Consider the following 20,843-nt stretch of genomic DNA (forward strand, 5'->3'; position numbering starts at 1 on the left):
TATATAAAGCATCTCATTCTGAGAAAGTATATTTTAATACCTATTGTTGGTTCTAAAATAAAACAAGCATATATTTTTTGTAGATAAACCATTGGCCTAGAGTTCAGTTATTGAGTGTGTGAGACCATTTGCTGACTGAGTGTGTGCAACAAATGCTTTACACTGTCCTCTGATACTGCCTTACTGCTCGACCAAGCTACCACTTTAGAGAGTAAGGTTATATCTAACTTTAGCCTCTGCCAAACCTCTGGGGACTGTGGACTCTGTACACCCTGTACCTATTTGGGAACAGTATATACAGAGCCACTTTCTCACACTGCAGTTCTCCAATATAGGTCTGTCAAGATCATTACTCAATCTACCTTGATTTGGCACAGTATAAAATAAGTCAAGAAGTCTCCTATGAAAAGATATGCAAATCTGTTCGAATCACTTTCCCTAGTCAGGGGACCCACTAGCTGGAAGGGGCAGGGAGGACCAAAATAGCTCATCGGTATAGAACACTGCATGAGCAGCTGATTTTGAGGTGGTAGAAGATAGAGTAATCCAACTGGACCTCAATAAACGGTTTCCTAATGTGCAATAGCCCCTGACCACCTCTGACGCAAAAGTGTAATCTCATACCTTTGCAGAATCAGGCATGCTTTCACCTGTTCAAGCTGAACTGACATTGGTCTTCTTGGCCAGCAGGAGTTCCTCTCTTGCAGCTGTTGAGGCTAGAGAACAGAATGACGTGTATTCATTCTTTATGGTAACTCTTCTAGCCCTCCCACTCCATACCACTTTAAAACTTCCGAAGTTGCAGACGAGTTCCATCATTGTGACCCATGCTATTTTTCTCAATATTGGCTGGCTCGGCATAACAAGGGATGCCTACAGGACAGCCTAAATTGTGCCAGCAAGCTTCTACAGGGAGTCACTGGCAGATAAAGAGAAACTCAGCCCTAACCTGGCTCTTCTCTCTCACTCTCACTCTCCTTTCCCTTCTGTCCCTCTACCTGTCTCTCACTCTCTAAATACTAGTATTTATGTTGTATTCACTTCCCCGTCACAATCTTTCCGACCCTACTTCCTCTCTCCCTTCAATCAGTTCAACCCTCTTTTTTACTTTAGGAAACTCCACATCTTTTTTAAAGGCCCTTCCCATATTCACACTGCTTCTTGATAAGACATTTTTTTCCTTTCTTTGAAGGATAGTGAAATTGATTTTCTTGAAACATGGTTGGTAAACCATCAATTCATTCCACCTTACTTTATCATTATCCTTACTTATGGAATGCATTTCATCATTAGGACAGCTGCAGTGTTTGCCGGGCAAGGTGGCGTGTGCCTGTTGTCCTAGTTACTTGGGAGGCAGAGGCTTGTGGATTGCTTGAGCCCAGGGGTTCTGGGCTGCACTCAGCTGTGTTGATCAGGTGTCCATGCTGCATTGGGCATCAATATGGTGTTCTAGAGGGAGCTCTAGAATTTCAGGTTGTGTAACAAGAGGTGCACCGACCCAGGCTGGAAACAGAGCAGGCCAAAGCTTCCATGCCCATTGGTAGCAGGACAGCACCTGTGAGCAGTGCGTGTTAAACAGCCTGAGCAAAATAGTGAGACCTAGCCTCTCTTTTTTGACTCAAATGTGAAAGTTTTGATTTTTACAAGGTGTAATAAATTATTTTCCCAAAACCAAATCTTTGTTTTCCTTTTGATATTTTTCCAGGAAATATGATGAACATTTGAACTGGGCCACGCATTTCAGCATAGCAGACAATTCTCCAGAATTGAGACATATTGCAACAACAAGCTAGCAGGCGGAGAGGACTGAAAACTCAGTGCAACCTAGAATAAATGGCTGTGTGATTTTCAGCAAGGATGACTCAAATGCATTCTTCCTTTTAGAGCACCTGTAGGATTAAACTGATCTGTCAAGTACAAAAGCATCCTTCATAGAGCAACTTAGAAATGCGCTTGCTGGCCCTTCTGCTGCATTTCTACGTCCAGCTCTAATTCATTTTTTGATTAGCCCTCATTCTTTTCATATGTGAATGAGAAGGAGAAATTACAGGGCCCTTCACTCTTTGAGCGAAACATGAAAAGACTGAGGGCTGTGCAACTCCCAAACGTTGGAGCCTCTGGCCTGTCGACCCTCGAACCTGCTCCTGCTCCAACCCGGCATCTCTTGTGGCCAGCAACCTCACAAGCCCTGGAGGACCTGGCAACCTTTTGACTCTAAACCCCTGGGACTCCCATGAGTAGAGGCTCTACTCAAATCTACTTCTAATCCCTGGCAGCAGCCCGGAACCGCGAACCCTTCACACTCTGCACCCACCAAGCCTGGCCTGTGCCAGAGTGAACAAAGACCACAAGGATGACCCCACGGCGACTGTGACCCCGAGTCCGGCACCCAAGGACCTCCCTCGACACTCCTGAAGAAGCCTGCAGCCTCAGAACCAGGTGCCCCCCCAACCGCGATCAACAGAGGGTAAGATTTCCCGACACCAAAAGGTACCCCTGCACCCGGCGCTCCGCGGCCCCCTGTGCCCAATCCCGGGGTACCTACCTATCCTCCAACTACCCAACTTACCTCTCGAAGTGGTGGTGGCACCTGAAGAATCTTCGTCCCCGAGCTTGCAGTCTTTTTCTAAACCAGAGATTTCCCATTCAAATCAATTGAGCGCCCGAATGCTCAAAAGCACCCTGCACCCAGCCGTCCGAGTGGCCCTGGCAGTGCAACCTCTACATCTATCTACTTCCCCACTTGCCCTGGATAAGTGACCAGGAGCCCAGCTCCCACAGCCACGTGGCCTGCTAGTCAGCAGCCACCAACCAAGGCCCCCCTACCTCTCATAGGATAACATTGGGCCTAACTCTCTCTGCACCCGGCCGCCCTTGTGCCGCTGAGGGTGAACCAACTGTACCTACCTGACCCTGGGAGACGCCTGAGTCTATGCCCAGAACCTTAACTCTGCCAGTCGAGTACTTACCTTTAAACCGATAACTCAATCTTCTCCATAGGGTAACATTGACTGGTTTTTCCTGAAATTTCTTCCAAGTGTGGACTTTTCAAAACTTAAAATATTCACCAAAAATCAGCCGAGTAACGAAAACGAAAATACTCACCTGCTATTAGGTGAGCTCCCAGTGCTGGATCTTGGTGCCCAGCACTGACTCTGAAAAATACTTACAACTGTACTTACAAGTAACCCAATTTTCTCCCGTAGGAAATCATTGACTGTTTTTCTGTGAAATTTCTTCTAAGTGTCAATTTTCTGCAAACTTTAAATATTCTTTAAAAATCGTATAATTTCTGAAAACGTAATTACTTACTTGTTTTGGGTAAAGGTCCCAGTACTGAGTCTAGGCACCCAGTACTGGATTAAAAAAGTAACGAGAACATACTATACCTGCAACTTGAATTTTCTGCCATAGGGAATCTTAGACTGTTTTCTATGAAATATTTTCCGTCAGCTTTTAAAATAGCAAAATATTGTCTAAAAATCATCACAGTAATTAAGTCGACTTTTATCACTTGATTCCAAGTACTGACCCAGGACTGAATCTAGGATCCAGTCCTGGAAATCCAAAAGTAATCCTAAAAGTAATCTGTTGCAAATAACTTGAAACTTCCATTGAGCTCAATGCATTATTGTGTTTAAAATGTTGTTGCCTATTGCAACCACTTGTAACTTTCTACAAAACTCAATTGCATATTGCAAAAGTATTTATATAAAGCATCTCATTCTAAGAAAGTATATTTTAATACCTATTGTTGGTTCTAAAATAAAACAAGCATATATTTTTTTGTAGATAAACCATTGGCCTAGAGTTCAGTTATTGAGTGTGTGAGACCATTTGCTGACTGAGTGTGTGCAACAAATGCTTTACACTGTCCTCTGATACTGCCTTACTGCTCGACCAAGCTACCACTTTATAGAGTAAGGTTATATCTAACTTTAGCCTCTGCCAAACCTCTGGGGACTGTGGACTCTGTACACCCTGTACCTATTTGGGAACAGTATATACAGAGCCACTTTCTCACACTGCAGTTCTCCAATATAGGTCTGTCAAGATCATTACTCAATCTACCTTGATTTGGCACAGTATAAAATAAGTCAAGAAGTCTCCTATGAAAAGATATGCAAATCTGTTCGAATCACTTTCCCTAGTCAGGGGACCCACTAGCTGGAAGGGGCAGGGAGGACCAAAATAGCTCATCGGTATAGAACACTGCATGAGCAGCTGATTTTGAGGTGGTAGAAGATAGAGTAATCCAACTGGACCACAATAAACGGTTTCCTAATGTGCAATAGCCCCTGACCACCTCTGACGCAAAAGTGTAATCTCATACCTTTGCAGAATCAGGCATGCTTTCACCTGTTCAAGCTGAACTGACATTGGTCTTCTTGGCCAGCAGGAGTTCCTCTCTTGCAGCTGTTGAGGCTAGAGAACAGAATGACGTGTATTCATTCTTTATGGTAACTCTTCTAGCCCTCCCACTCCATACCACTTTAAAACTTCCGAAGTTGCAGACGAGTTCCATCATTGTGACCCATGCTATTTTTCTCAATATTGGCTGGCTCGGCATAACAAGGGATGCCTACAGGACAGCCTAAATTGTGCCAGCAAGCTTCTACAGGGAGTCACTGGCAGATAAAGAGAAACTCAGCCCTAACCTGGCTCTTCTCTCTCACTCTCACTCTCCTTTCCCTTCTGTCCCTCTACCTGTCTCTCACTCTCTAAATACTAGTATTTATGTTGTATTCACTTCCCCGTCACAATCTTTCCGACCCTACTTCCTCTCTCCCTTCAATCAGTTCAACCCTCTTTTTTACTTTAGGAAACTCCACATCTTTTTTAAAGGCCCTTCCCATATTCACACTGCTTCTTGATAAGACATTTTTTTCCTTTCTTTGAAGGATAGTGAAATTGATTTTCTTGAAACATGGTTGGTAAACCATCAATTCATTCCACCTTACTTTATCATTATCCTTACTTATGGAATGCATTTCATCATTAGGACAGCTGCAGTGTTTGCCGGGCAAGGTGGCGTGTGCCTGTTGTCCTAGTTACTTGGGAGGCAGAGGCTTGTGGATTGCTTGAGCCCAGGGGTTCTGGGCTGCACTCAGCTGTGTTGATCAGGTGTCCATGCTGCATTGGGCATCAATATGGTGTTCTAGAGGGAGCTCTAGAATTTCAGGTTGTGTAACGAGAGGTGCACTGACCCAGGCTGGAAACAGAGCAGGCCAAAGCTTCCATGCCCATTGGTAGCAGGACAGCACCTGTGAGCAGTACGTGTAAAACAGCCTGAGCAAAATAGTGAGACCTAGCCTCTCTTTTTTGACTCAAATGTGAAAGTTTTGATTTTTACAAGGTGTAATAAATTATTTTCCCAAAACCAAATCTTTGTTTTCCTTTTGATATTTTTCCAGGAAATATGATGAACATTTGAACTGGGCCACGCATTTCAGCATAGCAGACAATTCTCCAGAATTGAGACATATTGCAACAACAAGCTAGCAGGCGGAGAGGACTGAAAACTCAGTGCAACCTAGAATAAATGGCTGTGTGATTTTCAGCAAGGATGACTCAAATGCATTCTTCCTTTTAGAGCACCTGTAGGATTAAACTGATCTGTCAAGTACAAAAGCATCCTTCATAGAGCAACTTAGAAATGCGCTTGCTGGCCCTTCTGCTGCATTTCTACGTCCAGCTCTAATTCATTTTTTGATTAGCCCTCATTCTTTTCATATGTGAATGAGAAGGAGAAATTACAGGGCCCTTCACTCTTTGAGCGAAACATGAAAAGACTGAGGGCTGTGCAACTCCCAAACGTTGGAGCCTCTGGCCTGTCGACCCTCGAACCTGCTCCTGCTCCAACCCGGCATCTCTTGTGGCCAGCAACCTCACAAACCCTGGAGGACCTGGCTACCTTTTGACTCTAAACCCCTGGGACTCCCATGAGTAGAGGCTCTACTCAAATCTACTTCTAATCCCTGGCAGCAGCCCGGAACCGCGAACCCTTCACACTCTGCACCCACCAAGCCTGGCCTGTGCCAGAGTGAACAAAGACCACAAGGATGACCCCACGGCGACTGTGACCCCGAGTCCGGCACCCAAGGACCTCCCTCGACACTCCTGAAGAAGCCTGCAGCCTCAGAACCAGGTGCCCCCCCAACCGCGATCAACAGAGGGTAAGATTTCCCGACACCAAAAGGTACCCCTGCACCCGGCGCTCCGCGGCCCCCTGTGCCCAATCCCGGGGTACCTACCTATCCTCCAACTACCCAACTTACCTCTCGAAGTGGTGGTGGCACCTGAAGAATCTTCGTCCCCGAGCTTGCAGTCTTTTTCTAAACCAGAGATTTCCCATTCAAATCAATTGAGCGCCCGAATGCTCAAAAGCACCCTGCACCCAGCCGTCCGAGTGGCCCTGGCAGTGCAACCTCTACATCTATCTACTTCCCCACTTGCCCTGGATAAGTGACCAGGAGCCCAGCTCCCACAGCCACGTGGCCTGCTAGTCAGCAGCCACCAACCAAGGCCCCCCTACCTCTCATAGGATAACATTGGGCCTAACTCTCTCTGCACCCGGCCGCCCTTGTGCCGCTGAGGGTGAACCAACTGTACCTACCTGACCCTGGGAGACGCCTGAGTCTATGCCCAGAACCTTAACTCTGCCAGTCGAGTACTTACCTTTAAACCGATAACTCAATCTTCTCCATAGGGTAACATTGACTGGTTTTTCCTGAAATTTCTTCCAAGTGTGGACTTTTCAAAACTTAAAATATTCACCAAAAATCAGCCGAGTAACGAAAACGAAAATACTCACCTGCTATTAGGTGATCTCCCAGTGCTGGATCTTGGTGCCCAGCACTGACTCTGAAAAATACTTACAACTGTACTTACCAGTAACCCAATTTTCTCCCGTAGGAAATCATTGACTGTTTTTCTGTAAAATTTCTTCTAAGTGTCAATTTCTGCAAACTTTAAATATTCTTTAAAAATCGTAAAATTTCTGAAAACGTAATTACTTACCTGTTTTGGATAAAGGTCCCAGTACTGAGTCTAGGCACCCAGTACTGGATTACAAAAGTAACGAGAACATACTATACCTGCAACTTGAATTTTCTGCCATAGGGAATCTTAGACTGTTTTCTATGAAATATTTTCTGTCAGCTTTTAAAATAGCAAAATATTGTCTAAAAATCATCACAGTAATTAAGTCGACTTTTATCACTTGATTCCAAGTACTGACCCCGGACTGAATCTAGGATCCAGTCCTGGAAATCCAAAAGTAATCCTAAAAGTAATCTGTTGCAAATAACTTGAAACTTCCATTGAGCTCAATGCATTATTGTGTTTAAAATGTTGTTGCCTATTGCAACCACTTGTAACTTTCTACAAAACTCAATTGCATATTGCAAAAGTATTTATATAAAGCATCTCATTCTGAGAAAGTATATTTTAATACCTATTGTTGGTTCTAAAATAAAACAAGCATATATTTTTTGTAGATAAACCATTGGCCTAGAGTTCAGTTATTGAGTGTGTGAGACCATTTGCTGACTGAGTGTGTGCAACAAATGCTTTACACTGTCCTCTGATACTGCCTTACTGCTCGACCAAGCTACCACTTTAGAGAGTAAGGTTATATCTAACTTTAGCCTCTGCCAAACCTCTGGGGACTGTGGACTCTGTACACCCTGTACCTATTTGGGAACAGTATATACAGAGCCACTTTCTCACACTGCAGTTCTCCAATATAGGTCTGTCAAGATCATTACTCAATCTACCTTGATTTGGCACAGTATAAAATAAGTCAAGAAGTCTCCTATGAAAAGATATGCAAATCTGTTCGAATCACTTTCCCTAGTCAGGGGACCCACTAGCTGGAAGGGGCAGGGAGGACCAAAATAGCTCATCGGTATAGAACACTGCATGATCAGCTGATTTTGAGGTGGTAGAAGATAGAGTAATCCAACTGGACCTCAATAAACGGTTTCCTAATGTGCAATAGCCCCTGACCACCTCTGACGCAAAAGTGTAATCTCATACCTTTGCAGAATCAGGCATGCTTTCACCTGTTCAAGCTGAACTGACATTGGTCTTCTTGGCCAGCAGGAGTTCCTCTCTTGCAGCTGTTGAGGCTAGAGAACAGAATGACGTGTATTCATTCTTTATGGTAACTCTTCTAGCCCTCCCACTCCATACCACTTTAAAACTTCCGAAGTTGCAGACGAGTTCCATCATTGTGACCCATGCTATTTTTCTCAATATTGGCTGGCTCGGCATAACAAGGGATGCCTACAGGACAGCCTAAATTGTGCCAGCAAGCTTCTACAGGGAGTCACTGGCAGATAAAGTGAAACTCAGCCCTAACCTGGCTCTTCTCTCTCACTCTCACTCTCCTTTCCCTTCTGTCCCTCTACCTGTCTCTCACTCTCTAAATACTAGTATTTATGTTGTATTCACTTCCCCGTCACAATCTTTCCGACCCTACTTCCTCTCTCCCTTCAATCAGTTCAACCCTCTTTTTTACTTTAGGAAACTCCACATCTTTTTTAAAGGCCCTTCCCATATTCACACTGCTTCTTGATAAGACATTTTTTTCCTTTCTTTGAAGGATAGTGAAATTGATTTTCTTGAAACATGGTTGGTAAACCATCAATTCATTCCACCTTACTTTATCATTATCCTTACTTATGGAATGCATTTCATCATTAGGACAGCTGCAGTGTTTGCCGGGCAAGGTGGCGTGTGCCTGTTGTCCTAGTTACTTGGGAGGCAGAGGCTTGTGGATTGCTTGAGCTCAGGGGTTCTGGGCTGCACTCAGCTGTGTTGATCAGGTGTCCATGCTGCATTGGGCATCAATATGGTGTTCTAGAGGGAGCTCTAGAATTTCAGGTTGTGTAACGAGAGGTGCACCGACCCAGGCTGGAAACAGAGCAGGCCAAAGCTTCCATGCCCATTGGTAGCAGAACAGCACCTGTGAGCAGTACGTGTAAAACAGCCTGAGCAAAATAGTGAGACCTAGCCTCTCTTTTTTGACTCAAATGTGAAAGTTTTGATTTTTACAAGGTGTAATAAATTATTTTCCCAAAACCAAATCTTTGTTTTCCTTTTGATATTTTTCCAGGAAATATGATGAACATTTGAACTGGGCCACGCATTTCAGCATAGCAGACAATTCTCCAGAATTGAGACATATTGCAACAACAAGCTAGCAGGCGGAGAGGACTGAAAACTCAGTGCAACCTAGAATAAATGGCTGTGTGATTTTCAGCAAGGATGACTCAAATGCATTCTTCCTTTTAGAGCACCTGTAGGATTAAACTGATCTGTCAAGTACAAAAGCATCCTTCATAGAGCAACTTAGAAATGCGCTTGCTGGCCCTTCTGCTGCATTTCTACGTCCAGCTCTAATTCATTTTTTGATTAGCCCTCATTCTTTTCATATGTGAATGAAAAGGAGAAATTACAGGGCCCTTCACTCTTTGAGCGAAACATGAAAAGACTGAGGGCTGTGCAACTCCCAAACGTTGGAGCCTCTGGCCTGTCGACCCTCGAACCTGCTCCTGCTCCAACCCGGCATCTCTTGTGGCCAGCAACCTCACAAACCCTGGAGGACCTGGCTACCTTTTGACTCTAAACCCCTGGGACTCCCATGAGTAGAGGCTCTACTCAAATCTACTTCTAATCCCTGGCAGCAGCCCGGAACCGCGAACCCTTCACACTCTGCACCCACCAAGCCTGGCCTGTGCCAGAGTGAACAAAGACCACAAGGATGACCCCACGGCGACTGTGACCCCGAGTCCGGCACCCAAGGACCTCCCTCGACACTCCTGAAGAAGCCTGCAGCCTCAGAACCAGGTGCCCCCCCAACCGCGATCAACAGAGGGTAAGATTTCCCGACACCAAAAGGTACCCCTGCCCCGGCGCTCCGCGGCCCCCTGTGCCCAATCCCGGGGTACCTACCTATCCTCCAACTACCCAACTTACCTCTCGAAGTGGTGGTGGCACCTGAAGAATCTTCGTCCCCGAGCTTGCAGTCTTTTTCTAAACCAGAGATTTCCCATTCAAATCAATTGAGCGCCCGAATGCTCAAAAGCACCCTGCACCCAGCCGTCCGAGTGGCCCTGGCAGTGCAACCTCTACATCTATCTACTTCCCCACTTGCCCTGGATAAGTGACCAGGAGCCCAGCTCCCACAGCCACGTGGCCTGCTAGTCAGCAGCCACCAACCAAGGCCCCCCCTACCTCTCATAGGATAACATTGGGCCTAACTCTCTCTGCACCCGGCCGCCCTTGTGCCGCTGAGGGTGAACCAACTGTACCTACCTGACCCTGGGAGACGCCTGAGTCTATGCCCAGAACCTTAACTCTGCCAGTCGAGTACTTACCTTTAAACCGATAACTCAATCTTCTCCATAGGGTAACATTGACTGGTTTTTCCTGAAATTTCTTCCAAGTGTGGACTTTTCAAAACTTAAAATATTCACCAAAAATCAGCCGAGTAACGAAAACGAAAATACTCACCTGCTATTAGGTGAGCTCCCAGTGCTGGATCTTGGTGCCCAGCACTGACTCTGAAAAATACTTACAACTGTACTTACCAGTAACCCAATTTTCTCCCGTAGGAAATCATTGACTGTTTTTCTGTAAAATTTCTTCTAAGTGTCAATTTCTGCAAACTTTAAATATTCTTTAAAAATCGTATAATTTCTGAAAACGTAATTACTTACCTGTTTTGGATAAAGGTCCCAGTACTGAGTCTAGGCACCCAGTACTGGATTACAAAAGTAACGAGAACATACTATACCTGCAACTTGAATTTTCTGCCATAGGGAATCTTAGACTGTTTTCTATGAAATATTTTCTGTCAGCTTTTAAAATAGCAAAATATTGTCTAAAAATCATCACAGTAATTAAGTCGACTTTTATCACTTGATTCCAAGTACTGACCCAGGACTGAATCTAGGATCCAGTCCTGGAAATCCAAAAGTAATCCTAAAAGTAATCTGTTGCAAATAACTTGAAACTTCCATTGAGCTCAATGCATTATTGTGTTTAAAATGTTGTTGCCTATTGCAACTACTTGTAACTTTCTACAAAAGTCAATTGCATATTGCAAAAGTATTTATATAAAGCATCTCATTCTGAGAAAGTATATTTTAATACCTATTGTTGGTTCTAAAATAAAACAAGCATATATTTTTTGTAGATAAACCATTGGCCTAGAGTTCAGTTATTGAGTGTGTGAGACCATTTGCTGACTGAGTGTGTGCAACAAATGCTTTACACTGTCCTCTGATACTGCCTTACTGCTCGACCAAGCTACCACTTTAGAGAGTAAGGTTATATCTAACTTTAGCCTCTGCCAAACCTCTGGGGACTGTGGACTCTGTACACCCTGTACCTATTTGGGAACAGTATATACAGAGCCACTTTCCCACACTGCAGTTCTCCAATATAGGTCTGTCAAGATCATTACTCAATCTACCTTGATTTGGCACAGTATAAAATAGGTCAAGAAGTCTCCTATGAAAAGATATGCCAATCTGTTCGAATCACTTTCCCTAGTCAGGGGACCCACTAGCTGGAAGGGGCAGGGAGGACCAAAATAGCTCATCGGTATAGAACACTGCATGAGCAGCTGATTTTGAGGTGGTAGAAGATAGAGTAATCCAACTGGACCTCAATAAACGGTTTCCTAATGTGCAATAGCCCTTGACCACCTCTGACGCAAAAGTGTAATCTCATACCTTTGCAGAATCAGGCATGCTTTCACCTGTTCAAGCTGAACTGACATTGGTCTTCTTGGCCAGCAGGAGTTCCTCTCTTGCAGCTGTTGAGGCTAGAGAACAGAATGACGTGTATTCATTCTTTATGGTAACTCTTCTAGCCCTCCCACTCCATACTACTTTAAAACTTCCGATGTTGCAGACGAGTTCCATCATTGTGACCCATGCTATTTTTCTCAATATTGGCTGGCTCGGCATAACAAGGGAAGCCTACAGGACAGCCTAAATTGTGCCGGCAAGCTTCTACAGGGAGTCACTGGCAGATAAAGAGAAACTCAGCCCTAACCTGGCTCTTCTCTCTCACTCTCCTTTCCCTTCTGTCCCTCTACCTGTCTCTCACTCTCTAAATACTAGTATTTATGTTGTATTCACTTCCCCGTCACAATCTTTCCGACCCTACTTCCTCTCTCCCTTCAATCAGTTCAACCCTCTTTTTTACTTTAGGAAACTCCACATCTTTTTTAAAGGCCCTTCCCATATTCACACTGCTTCTTGATAAGACATTTTTTTCCTTTCTTTGAAGGATAGTGAAATTGATTTTCTTGAAACATGGTTGGTAAACCATCAATTCATTCCACCTTACTTTATCATTATCCTTACTAATGGAATGCATTTCATCATTAGGACAGCTGCAGTGTTTGCCGGGCAAGGTGGCGTGTGCATGTTGTCCTAGTTACTTGGGAGGCAGAGGCTTGTGGATTGATTGAGCTCAGGGGTTCTGGGCTGCACTCAGCTGTGTTGATCAGGTGTCCATGCTGCATTGGGCATCAATATGGTGTTCTAGAGGGAGCTCTAGAATTTCAGGTTGTGTAACGAGAGGTGCACCGACCCAGGCTGGAAACAGAGCAGGCCAAAGCTTCCATGCCCATTGGTAGCAGGACAGCACCTGTGAGCAGTACGTGTAAAACAGCCTGAGCAAAATAGTGAGACCTAGCCTCTCTTTTTTGACTCAAATGTGAAAGTTTTGATTTTTACAAGCTGTAATAAATTATTTTCCCAAAACCAAATCTTTGTTTTCCTTTTGATATTTTTCCAGGAAATATGATGAACATTTGAACTGGGCCACGCATTTCAGCATAGCAGACAATTCTCCAGAATTGAGACATATTGCAACAACAAGCTAGCAGGCGGAGAGGACTGAAAACTCAGTGCAACCTAGAATAAATGGCTGTGTGATTTTCAGCAAGGATGACTCAAATGCATTCTTCCTTTTAGAGCACCTGTAGGATTAAACTGATCTGTCAAGTACAAAAGCATCCTTCATAGAGCAACTTAGAAATGCGCTTTCTGGCCCTTCTGCTGCATTTCTACGTCCAGCTCTAATTCATTTTTTGATTAGCCCTCATTCTTTTCATATGTGAATGAGAAGGAGAAATTACAGGGCCCTTCACTCTTTGAGCGAAACATGAAAAGACTGAGGGCTGTGCAACTCTCAAACGTTGGAGCCTCTGGCCTGTCGACCCTCGAACCTGCTCCTGCTCCAACCCGGCATCTCTTGTGGCCAGCAACCTCACAAACCCTGGAGGACCTGGCTACCTTTTGACTCTAAACCCCTGGGACTCCCATGAGTAGAGGCTCTACTCAAATCTACTTCTAATCCCTGGCAGCAGCCCGGAACCGCGAACCCTTCACACTCTGCACCCACCAAGCCTGGCCTGTGCCAGAGTGAACAAAGACCACAAGGACGACCCCACGGCGACTGTGACCCCGAGTCCGGCACCCAAGGACCTCCCTCGACACTCCTGAAGAAGCCCTCAGCCTCAGAACCAGGTGCCCCCCCAACCGCGATCAACAGAGGGTAAGATTTCCCGACACCAAAAGGTACCCCTGCACCCGGCGCTCCGCGGCCCCCTGTGCCCAATCCCGGGGTACCTACCTATCCTCCAACTACCCAACTTACCTCTCGAAGTGGTGGTGGCACCTGAAGAATCTTCGTCCCCGAGCTTGCAGTCTTTTTCTAAACCAGAGATTTCCCATTCAAATCAATTGAGCGCCCGAATGCTCAAAAGCACCCTGCACCCAGCCGTCCGAGTGGCCCTGGCAGTGCAACCTCTACATCTATCTACTTCCCCACTTGCTCTGGATAAGTGACCAGGAGCCCAGCTCCCACAGCCACGTGGCCTGCTAGTCAGCAGCCACCAACCAAGGCCCCCCTACCTCTCATAGGATAACATTGGGCCTAACTCTCTCTGCACCCGGCCGCCCTTGTGCCGCTGAGGGTGAACCAACTGTACCTACCTGACCCTGGGAGACGCCTGAGTCTATGCCCAGAACCTTAACTCTGCCAGTCGAGTACTTACCTTTAAACCGATAACTCAATCATCTCCATAGGGTAACATTGACTGGTTTTTCCTGAAATTTCTTCCAAGTGTGGACTTTTCAAAACTTAAAATATTCACCAAAAATCAGCCGAGTAACGAAAACGAAAATACTCACCTGCTATTAGGTGAGCTCCCAGTGCTGGATCTTGGTGCCCAGCACTGACTCTGAAAAATACTTACAACTGTACTTACCAGTAACCCAATTTTCTCCCGTAGGAAATCATTGACTGTTTTTCTGTGAAATTTCTTCTAAGTGTCAATTTCTGCAAACTTTAAATATTCTTTAAAAATCGTATAATTTCTGAAAACGTAATTACTTACCTGTTTTGGATAAAGGTCCCAGTACTGAGTCTAGGCACCCAGTACTGGATTACAAAAGTAACGAGAACATACTATACCTGCAACTTGAATTTTCTGCCATAGGGAATCTTAGACTGTTTTCTATGAAATATTTTCTGTCAACTTTTAAAATAGCAAAATATTGTCTAAAAATCATCACAGTAATTAAGTCGACTTTTATCACTTGATTCCAAGTACTGACCCAGGACTGAATCTAGGATCCAGTCCTGGAAATCCAAAAGTAATCCTAAAAGTAATCTGTTGCAAATAACTTGAAACTTCCATTGAGCTCAATGCATTATTGTGTTTAAAATGTTGTTGCCTATTGCAACCACTTGTAACTTTCTACAAAACTCAATTGCATATTGCAAAAGTATTTATATAAAGCATCTCATTCTGAGAAAGTATATTTTAATACCTATTGTTGGTTCTAAAATAAAACAAGCATATATTTTTTTGTAGATAAACCATTGGCCTAGAGTTCAGTTATTGAGTGTGTGAGACCATTTGCTGACTGAGTGTGTGCAACAAATGCTTTACACTGTCCTCTGATACTGCCTTACTGCTCGACCAAGCTACCACTTTAGAGAGTAAGGTTATATCTAACTTTAGCCTCTGCCAAACCTCTGGGGACTGTGGACTCTGTACACCCTGTACCTATTTGGGAACAGTATATACAGAGCCACTTTCTCACACTGCAGTTCTCCAATATAGGTCTGTCAAGATCATTACTCAATCTACCTTGATTTGGCACAGTATAAAATAAGTCAAGAAGTCTCCTATGAAAAGATATGCAAATCTGTTTGAATCACTTTCCCTAGTCAGGGGACCCACTAGCTGGAAGGGGCAGGGAGGACCAAAATAACTCATCGGTATAGAACACTGCATGAGCAGCTGATTTTGAGGTGGTAGAAGATAGAGTAATCCAACTGGACCTCAATAAACGGTTTCCTAATGTGCAATAGCCCCTGACCACCTCTGACGCAAAAGTGTAATCTCATACCTTTGCAGAATCAGGCATGCTTTCACCTGTTCAAGCTGAACTGACATAGGTCTTCTTGGCCAGCAGGAGTTCCTCTCTTGCAGCTGTTGAGGCTAGAGAACAGAATGACGTGTATTCATTCTTTATGGTAACTCTTCTAGCCCTCCCACTCCATACTACTTTAAAACTTCCGATGTTGCAGACGAGTTCCATCATTGTGACCCATGCTATTTTTCTCAATATTGGCTGGCTCGGCATAACAAGGGATGCCTACAGGACAGCCTAAATTGTGCCGGCAAGCTTCTACAGGGAGTCACTGGCAGATAAAGAGAAACTCAGCCCTAACCTGGTTCTTCTCTCTCACTCTCACTCTCCTTTCCCTTCTGTCCCTCTACCTGTCTCTCACTCTCTAAATACTAGTATTTATGTTGTATTCACTTCCCCGTCACAATCTTTCCGACCCTACTTCCTCTCTCCCTTCAATCAGTTCAACCCTCTTTTTTACTTTAGGAAACTCCACATCTTTTTTAAAGGCCCTTCCCATATTCACACTGCTTCTTGATAAGACATTTTTTTCCTTTCTTTGAAGGGTAGTGAAATTGATTTTCTTGAAACATGGTTGGTAAACCATCAATTCATTCCACCTTACTTTATCATTATCCTTACTTATGGAATGCATTTCATCATTAGGACAGCTGCAGTGTTTGCCGGGCAAGGTGGCGTGTGCCTGTTGTCCTAGTTACTTGGGAGGCAGAGGCTTGTGGATTGCTTGAGCCCAGGGGTTCTGGGCTGCACTCAGCTGTGTTGATCAGGTGTCCATGCTGCATTGGGCATCAATATGGTGTTCTAGAGGGAGCTCTAGAATTTCAGGTTGTGTAACGAGAGGTGCACCGACCCAGGCTGGAAACAGAGCAGGCCAAAGCTTCCATGCCCATTGGTAGCAGGACAGCACCTGTGAGCAGTACGTGTTAAACAGCCTGAGCAAAATAGTGAGACCTAGCCTCTCTTTTTTGACTCAAATGTGAAAGTTTTGATTTTTACAAGGTGTAATAAATTATTTTCCCAAAACCAAATCTTTGTTTTCCTTTTGATATTTTTCCAGGAAATATGATGAACATTTGAACTGGGCCACGCATTTCAGCATAGCAGACAATTCTCCAGAATTGAGACATATTGCAACAACAAGCTAGCAGGCGGAGAGGACTGAAAACTCAGTGCAACCTAGAATAAATGGCTGTGTGATTTTCAGCAAGGATGACTCAAATGCATTCTTCCTTTTAGAGCACCTGTAGGATTAAACTGATCTGTCAAGTACAAAAGCATCCTTCATAGAGCAACTTAGAAATGCGCTTGCTGGCCCTTCTGCTGCATTTCTACGTTCAGCTCTAATTCATTTTTTGATTAGCCCTCATTCTTTTCATATGTGAATGAGAAGGAGAAATTACAGGGCCCTTCACTCTTTGAGCGAAACATGAAAAGACTGAGGGCTGTGCAACTCCCAAACGTTGGAGCCTCTGGCCTGTCGACCCTCGAACCTGCTCCTGCTCCAACCCGGCATCTCTTGTGGCCAGCAACCTCACAAACCCTGGAGGACCTGGCTACCTTTTGACTCTAAACCCCTGGGACTCCCATGAGTAGAGGCTCTACTCAAATCTACTTCTAATCCCTGGCAGCAGCCCGGAACCGCGAACCCTTCACACTCTGCACCCACCAAGCCTGGCCTGTGCCAGAGTGAACAAAGACCACAAGGATGACCCCACGGCGACTGTGACCCCGAGTCCGGCACCCAAGGACCTCCCTCGACACTCCTGAAGAAGCCTGCAGCCTCAGAACCAGGTGCCCCCCCAACCGCGATCAACAGAGGGTAAGATTTCCCGACACCAAAAGGTACCCCTGCACCCGGCGCTCCGCGGCCCCCTGTGCCCAATCCCGGGGTACCTACCTATCCTCCAACTACCCAACTTACCTCTCGAAGTGGTGGTGGCACCTGAAGAATCTTCGTCCCCGAGCTTGCAGTCTTTTTCTAAACCAGAGATTTCCCATTCAAATCAATTGAGCGCCCGAATGCTCAAAAGCACCCTGCACCCAGCCGTCCGAGTGGCCCTGGCAGTGCAACCTCTACATCTATCTACTTCCCCACTTGCCCTGGATAAGTGACCAGGAGCCCAGCTCCCACAGCCACGTGGCCTGCTAGTCAGCAGCCACCAACCAAGGCCCCCCTACCTCTCATAGGATAACATTGGGCCTAACTCTCTCTGCACCCGGCCGCCCTTGTGCCGCTGAGGGTGAACCAACTGTACCTACCTGACCCTGGGAGACGCCTGAGTCTATGCCCAGAACCTTAACTCTGCCAGTCGAGTACTTACCTTTAAACCGATAACTCAATCTTCTCCGTAGGGTAACATTGACTGGTTTTTCCTGAAATTTCTTCCAAGTGTGGACTTTTCAAAACTTAAAATATTCACCAAAAATCAGCCGAGTAACGAAAACGAAAATACTCACCTGCTATTAGGTGAGCTCCCAGTGCTGGATCTTGGTGCCCAGCACTGACTCTGAAAAATACTTACAACTGTACTTACCAGTAACCCAATTTTCTCCCGTAGGAAATCATTGACTGTTTTTCTGTGAAATTTCTTCTAAGTGTCAATTTCTGCAAACTTTAAATATTCTTTAAAAATGCGTATAATTTCTGAAAACGTAATTACTTACCTGTTTTGGATAAAGGTCCCAGTACTGAGTCTAGGCACCCAGTACTGGATTACAAAAGTAACGAGAACATACTATACCTGCAACTTGAATTTTCTGCCATAGGGAATCTTAGACTGTTTTCTATGAAATATTTTCTGTCAACTTTTAAATTAGCAAAATATTGTCTAAAAATCATCACAGTAATTAAGTCGACTTTTATCACTTGATTCCAAGTACTGACCCAGGACTGAATCTAGGATCCAGTCCTGGAAATCCAAAAGTAATCCTAAAAGTAATCTGTTGCAAATAACTTGAAACTTCCATTGAGCTCAATGCATTATTGTGTTTAAAATGTTGTTGCCTATTGCAACCACTTGTAACTTTCTACAAAACTCAATTGCATATTGCAAAAGTATTTATATAAAGCATCTCATTCTGAGAAAGTATATTTTAATACCTATTGTTGGTTCTAAAATAAAACAAGCATATATTTTTTTGTAGATAAACCATTGGCCTAGAGTTCAGTTATTGAGTGTGTGAGACCATTTGCTGACAGAGTGTGTGCAACAAATGCTTTACACTGTCCTCTGATACTGCCTTACTGCTCGACAAAGCTACCACTTTAGAGAGTAAGGTTATATCTAACTTTAGCCTCTGCCAAACCTCTGGGGACTGTGGACTCTGTACACCCTGTACCTATTTGGGAACAGTATATACAGAGCCACTTTCTCACACTGCAGTTCTCCAATATAGGTCTGTCAAGATCATTACTCAATCTACCTTGATTTGGCACAGTATAAAATAAGTCAAGAAGTCTCCTATGAAAAGATATGCAAATCTGTTCGAATCACTTTCCCTAGTCAGGGGACCCACTAGCTGGAAGGGGCAGGGAGGACCAAAATAGCTCATCGGTATAGAACACTGCATGAGCAGCTGATTTTGAGGTGGTAGAAGATAGAGTAATCCAACTGGACCTCAATAAACGGTTTCCTAATGTGCAATAGCCCCTGACCACCTCTGACGCAAAAGTATAATCTCATGCCTTTGCAGAATCAGGCATGCTTTCACCTGTTCAAGCTGAACTGACATTGGTCTTCTTGGCCAGCAGGAGTTCCTCTCTTGCAGCTGTTGAGGCTAGAGAACAGAATGACGTGTATTCATTCTTTATGGTAACTCTTCTAGCCCTCCCACTCCATACCACTTTAAAACTTCCGAAGTTGCAGACGAGTTCCATCATTGTGACCCATGCTATTTTTCTCAATATTGGCTGGCTCGGCATAACAAGGGATGCCTACAGGACAGCCTAAATTGTGCCAGCAAGCTTCTACAGGGAGTCACTGGCAGATAAAGAGAAACTCAGCCCTAACCTGGCTCTTCTCTCTCACTCTCACTCTCCTTTCCCTTCTGTCCCTCTACCTGTCTCTCACTCTCTAAATACTAGTATTTATGTTGTATTCACTTCCCCGTCACAATCTTTCCGACCCTACTTCCTCTCTCCCTTCAATCAGTTCAACCCTCTTTTTTACTTTAGGAAACTCCACATCTTTTTTAAAGGCCCTTCCCATATTCACACTGCTTCTTGATAAGACATTTTTTTCCTTTCTTTGAAGGATAGTGAAATTGATTTTCTTGAAACATGGTTGGTAAACCATCAATTCATTCCACCTTACTTTATCATTATCCTTACTTATGGAATGCATTTCATCATTAGGACAGCTGCAGTGTTTGCCGGGCAAGGTGGCGTGTGCCTGTTGTCCTAGTTACTTGGGAGGCAGAGGCTTGTGGATTGCTTGAGCTCAGGGGTTCTGGGCTGCACTCAGCTGTGTTGATCAGGTGTCCATGCTGCATTGGGCATCAATATGGTGTTCTAGAGGGAGCTCTAGAATGTCAGGTTGTGTAACGAGAGGTGCACCGACCCAGGCTGGAAACAGAGCAGGCCAAAGCTTCCATGCCCATTGGTAGCAGGACAGCACCTGTGAGCAGTGCGTGTTAAACAGCCTGAGCAAAATAGTGAGACCTAGCCTCTCTTTTTTGACTCAAATGTGAAAGTTTTGATTTTTACAAGGTGTAATAAATTATTTTCCCAAAACCAAATCTTTGTTTTCCTTTTGATATTTTTCCAGGAAATATGATGAACATTTGAACTGGGCCACGCATTTCAGCATAGCAGACAATTCTCCAGAATTGAGACATATTGCAACAACAAGCTAGCAGGCGGAGAGGACTGAAAACTCAGTGCAACCTAGAATAAATGGCTGTGTGATTTTCAGCAAGGATGACTCAAATGCATTCTTCCTTTTAGAGCACCTGTAGGATGAAACTGATCTGTCAAGTACAAAAGCATCCTTCATAGAGCAACTTAGAAATGCGCTTGCTGGCCCTTCTGCTGCATTTCTACGTCCAGCTCTAATTCATTTTTTGATTAGCCCTCATTCTTTTCATATGTGAATGAGAAGGAGAAATTACAGGGCCCTTCACTCTTTGAGCGAAACATGAAAAGACTGAGGGCTGTGCAACTCCCAAACGTTGGAGCCTCTGGCCTGTCGACCCTCGAACCTGCTCCTGCTCCAACCCGGCATCTCTTGTGGCCAGCAACCTCACAAACCCTGGAGGACCTGGCTACCTTTTGACTCTAAACCCCTGGGACTCCCATGAGTAGAGGCTCTACTCAAATCTACTTCTAATCCCTGGCAGCAGCCCGGAACCGCGAACCCTTCACACTCTGCA

General features: G+C 44.6%; 6 non-coding genes across 6 annotated transcripts; all 6 read left to right on the plus strand.

Moving 5' to 3' along the window:
* Nucleotides 1-1,309: 1,309 nt before the first annotated feature.
* LOC146854506 (signal recognition particle RNA) lies at nt 1,310-1,609 on the plus strand. The gene has a single exon (XR_014959111.1).
* A 3,409-nt stretch (nt 1,610-5,018) lies between these two features.
* LOC146854507 (signal recognition particle RNA) lies at nt 5,019-5,318 on the plus strand. Its single transcript, XR_014959158.1, has one exon.
* Nucleotides 5,319-8,725: 3,407 nt separating this feature from the next.
* LOC146854508 (signal recognition particle RNA) lies at nt 8,726-9,025 on the plus strand. The gene has a single exon (XR_014959209.1).
* Nucleotides 9,026-12,426: 3,401 nt separating this feature from the next.
* Nucleotides 12,427-12,726, plus strand: LOC146854509 (signal recognition particle RNA). Its single transcript, XR_014981641.1, has one exon.
* A 3,408-nt stretch (nt 12,727-16,134) lies between these two features.
* Nucleotides 16,135-16,434, plus strand: LOC146854510 (signal recognition particle RNA). Its single transcript, XR_014959282.1, has one exon.
* Nucleotides 16,435-19,843: 3,409 nt separating this feature from the next.
* On the plus strand, nt 19,844-20,143 carry LOC146854511 (signal recognition particle RNA). Its single transcript, XR_014959048.1, has one exon.
* The last annotated feature ends 700 nt before the right edge of the window (nt 20,144-20,843 follow it).

This window comes from Triturus cristatus, chromosome 4_1, assembly GCF_964204655.1.
Source record: "Triturus cristatus chromosome 4_1, aTriCri1.1, whole genome shotgun sequence".
Taxonomy (NCBI): domain Eukaryota; kingdom Metazoa; phylum Chordata; class Amphibia; order Caudata; family Salamandridae; genus Triturus; species Triturus cristatus.